The following is a 4,541-nucleotide window of genomic DNA, read 5'->3' on the forward strand; positions in this document are numbered from 1 at the left end:
GTGCTGGCTCCTACCCTGGGGGTCTTTAAGAGGAGGCTGGATGTACACCTTGCTGGGGTCGTTTGACCCCAGTACTCTTTCCTGCCATGGCAGGGAGTCGGACTTGATGAACTGCTCAAGTCCCTTCCGACCCTAGAAACCATGAAACTATGAAACTATGAATGTGTAGACATACTCACTGTGTTGTTTCTTTACATTTAATAAGTACTATCATTACAAAGCTAAACAAAGTGGATTATTTTCTCCCTTTCATCAAAACAGAATGGTGAAGAGTAAAACCAGACAAAAAATAAAGTTGCGAAATATTCCAAACTGTTTTTAAAGCATTTTAACTGAATTGTTAATCTTTTTTCTATGGTTTTCAAATTTTTTATATAAGACAATTTTAGAAATGATTGTATGTCACATGAGCAGATCTGTATGAAAAGGTATTTTAAAAAGTTAAAATGCTACGAAAAACCCGTTTGTAAATGGAAAACAATTTTAAAGTTCTTAAAATGTCTTTTTCTTGGACACAGCATAGTTTTCAAAGAAAAGTGTTGGCTCCCTCCAGTTTTTGGTTACTGTTTTTATATTCCCCTCATTTCCCACTGTGCTTTGCAGGAATCTAATGCAATCCCCTGGTCACTAGGTGGTCTGTCCCTGAAATGGGAAGAATATGGGTCTATAAGAGCCTCTAGCTACATACAGTATGTGGCTTGAATTTTGTTAGTCTTATAATATCTACTTTTGAAATGGGAAGTGAGATGACTTTTATTTTTGCCAGGGGAGGGAGGGAGTAGGCTAAGATGATAGACATGTCGAATATTTTATGTATTTCTGGTGACAACCCTCTTCCCGAGGGGAGCTAGGGTCCTCCGGCCCCACGTACTTGGTACCTCTGGAGGTGAGGGTTATTTAGTTAAACTCAGCTTTACACAGATGTAACTATTTTCTCTTAAAGTCAGGTCTATAAAGCCTTATATAACACAGTGAGTGTTTTTTTTCTTTGCTTTTTTCCCACCTACTTCCCCATTGTATTGGAAGGCGTGTTTTCTCTTGTAATTAACCTAGGTCATGGTAAGATGAGCCAGTCATAAGGTTTTGGTGATTCATGGCAAGTAATTTATTTCAGCATTTTGGGGACACAGTGGTAAAAAGGTGAAAACATCTTGCTGTGGGTACTGTAGTATGAACTGGAGTCTGGATATGAGCTGAAAGCTGCCCCCAGTCAGCTCAGCTACAGATACTGTATATACCTGAATCCAAGATGAATCTGAATTTAAGGTAACCCCCCAACAATTAGATTCTATACTTGGAAAATGTATAAATTGTTATTGTCTTCCAAAAATCTCAGCCCTGCTTCTACTTAATTAGCTCACAGGGGCCTTTTGACCAGGGGCTTTGGAAGCAGGTATCAAAACTACCAAAATGAATGTTGGCTACAGCAATAGGTTGTGTGTGTGCACGCACGCGCAGGCGCGCGCACGCACACACACACACACACACATGTGTGTTGTATGTGGGTAACCATCAGCTAATTGAGCCCATCAGCTAATTGAGCCCAGTGTTGTGACAGACAATGCAGCACAAAGCTAAGGTAGCTTTGTCTAAATTGCTTATTATGATAATTTGCATCATGATAATACCTAAAGGTCTCAATGGAGAATGGGGCCCATTGTGTTAGGTAGGATACTGTGAACCCCTGGAGGCGGGAACGTTTTAAATTGGTAAGATAAGAGAAGAGCTATTTTCTCCATTGAACATATGGGAAACTGAGGCAAAGAGAAACTGGTCACACTGTACCAGTAGTGTAGCAGTGTCAGAAACAGAACCTTAAGCCCAAGCCCAGGGGACCATCCTTGCTATCTTTTAAGCTAAGAACACTTGGGTGTTCCTTTTGAATTGAATTTGACTGTTTCTCTGGTGGCTAGAATATTAAGTTCCTTGAAATTTCCCTTTTTTTTCTTTTTCCTTTTTTCTTTTTTTTTTTAAGATAAACTGCCCTTGGTTTAATCATTAATTCACATGACTATACAGGTTCACTTCACTCCACTGTGTTGGTTTCTGTCATTTCCTTCCTGGTTTTTCCACCTGAAAACAAGAATCTGGTTTAAATGAATTCATGCAGAACTAAATAAATCCACTCATTGCATGTTGTCAATTGTAGTTTCATCTTCAGGGTCTGAGTACTAAAAAGAAAATCCCTAAACAAACAAGGAAACTACCTTCCATGTATAAAATTAAGGTGTAAACTTCTACTGTAGATGATGGACTGACATGTTCTTTCATATTTACTTGTGGGACATGATCTCATATGTTGCCAGAGAATATCTAGCATTGCTCAATACCAGTAAATCCATTTTCTTCCATCCCCTTCCCCTTCTGGTTAAAAGGCACCAATTAATAGTCAGAGTTGCGTAGGCAAGATATGCGTATATGTATGCATATGTAAACAGCATATATAAGGAGGAACCTTTAACGTGTTATCACCAGTGGAACAATTATTCTTTCTTGTGAGGAAGCAAAGTCACTCAAAAGAAGGTAGGACATTTAAATTCTCTGGGAAGCTTAGAATGACTTGGTGCTAATAATCAGTGTCAGTCTGTGGCTGTATGTGTTCACAAAGATTAGGATTTTCTAAAGGGATGAGAGGAATATATTCGTGTTGCTGCTTCATTGCCTTATTGGGCTTGGATGAAGTTGCTTTATCAGATCAAATGAGTTTATTCACAACATGTTGCTACTAGCTGTACTGTACACAGCAGCTGCGGCTGTTCTTTTCTCTTTGGGGAAAGTGGCACACTATTTTTATATGGGATCAGTACAAACAGGAGAACTAGTGCAGCTGATGAGGGTAGATTGATTGCCAACTAGATTGTATCAACTCATCTGTTCCATGTGTCGAAGGGCTCTGCCCACCAAACCCCTAGCAATGGGAGGGATTGCTTTTTAACTAATCTGGAGCTTGTGCAGCCTTCTGTTCCAGAGAGAATGTATGTTTTCAGGACAAGTTAGTTAGGCTACATTTGGCCATAACTCATGGTGCAATTACCAGAAGATCCTACTGGCTTTACCAGGAACCATGGGTGTCTGGCATCTTGAATCATTAAGACAGTTATTAAGGTGCCTAAATATGGATTTAGTTACTTAATTATAAGTACTGAAAACCAGACCTACACCAAGTGTAAATGGCTGAGCTGCCATCTAGAGCTAAATATTTCAGTCTGAAAATTTCAGCCAACATAGTTAAGAGCTACTGTATGAATTTCAGCATGTGGATCCCGAAGCACTGCAGGGTTTGGCTCAATATCATTCCTTAAGATCAGTGAAACCTTTGTTGCCAGATCTCCACTGCTGCTTTGATAGACCATGTTTGCTACCCTTTGGGGCAACGAGCATTTGGAGTGAAGATTTTAATATATGTTTGAGTTTTTAACTGAAGTACTTGACTTCCCACCACACAATTATTTTCTCGTAATTCTTAATGAACAAGAGCCAAGTTTAGAATATTGCTATTGAAATACCCAGAGAGTTGCTTAGTCAAGAGTTGGATGTAGCACCTGCAATATGATTATTATGAGACCTCTTCAAAATATCTGATTATGAGACTGTCCAGTCCTAACCAAGTACGAAAAATAAAATAGTTTGGTTGCACTGTGAGGGTCCATAGTGACTAACTGATTTAGTTTTCATAGCTGATTTTCTGTGACAACAGTAGAACCCATATTCTTCAGAGAGTTAGGTTTCTTAGATGTGGACTAGTCAGGGGTATGTATAGCCTCAGAAAACAGCCATCTGAAAGTGACTGGAGAAGAACATTTTGAAGTAAAAGCAAACAGCTGAGTGTCCAGTTCTGGATTCAGCATCCCCTGCAAATTAAAAAAAATTGTAAACTATCCAGATATGAAAATTATGGGTTCTACTGTATGCCCATGGCAGCATCATTTTAATAGATTCATAGATGTTAGAGGCTGAAAGGGATCTCTTGAGATCATCAGGTTCAGCCCCTCTGTGCTTGGTAGGCTGGACCCCCAACATCTATTTGTTGATCTATCAACAACATTTAGCAGAGAAATATTTGTTACAGCACTAATAAGTAGCAACTTTTTGGGTCAGATCTGCAGCCCATGTTAAATCACAGCATTCATTAAACAGGGTTCATTAAGTGGGTGGAGCATGACTGATTTATGTGGGCTTAGCCTCTACTCCTTCAGAACAACTTGCTCCAGGATTTGAATAAAACCACTCACAGATAAAGAGTGAGACATGCAAAGTGTTAGTTTGTTCTAAGACTGGTTTTGCTGCATGCAAAGGATTTGCTTGTAGATTGATTGCTTCTAGACCTCAGGATCCAGACAACTTCAGTGCATCTAGCAGTGTGAGGGGCCAGCTGACATCACATCTCTTAAACCATAATGGAGGAAACTACAGGTCAGTTAGTCTTACCTCAATCCTGGGGAAGCTTTTTGAGAGAATTACCATAGAGCATGTCCATGAGGGGCCAGCAGGGGAGATTATGCTTAGGGGCAACCAACACGGGTTCATTAGAGGCAGGTCCT

Source organism: Crocodylus porosus, unplaced genomic scaffold (genome assembly GCF_001723895.1).
Source record: "Crocodylus porosus isolate Cpor-Errol unplaced genomic scaffold, CroPor_comp1, whole genome shotgun sequence".
Classification (NCBI taxonomy): domain Eukaryota; kingdom Metazoa; phylum Chordata; order Crocodylia; family Crocodylidae; genus Crocodylus; species Crocodylus porosus.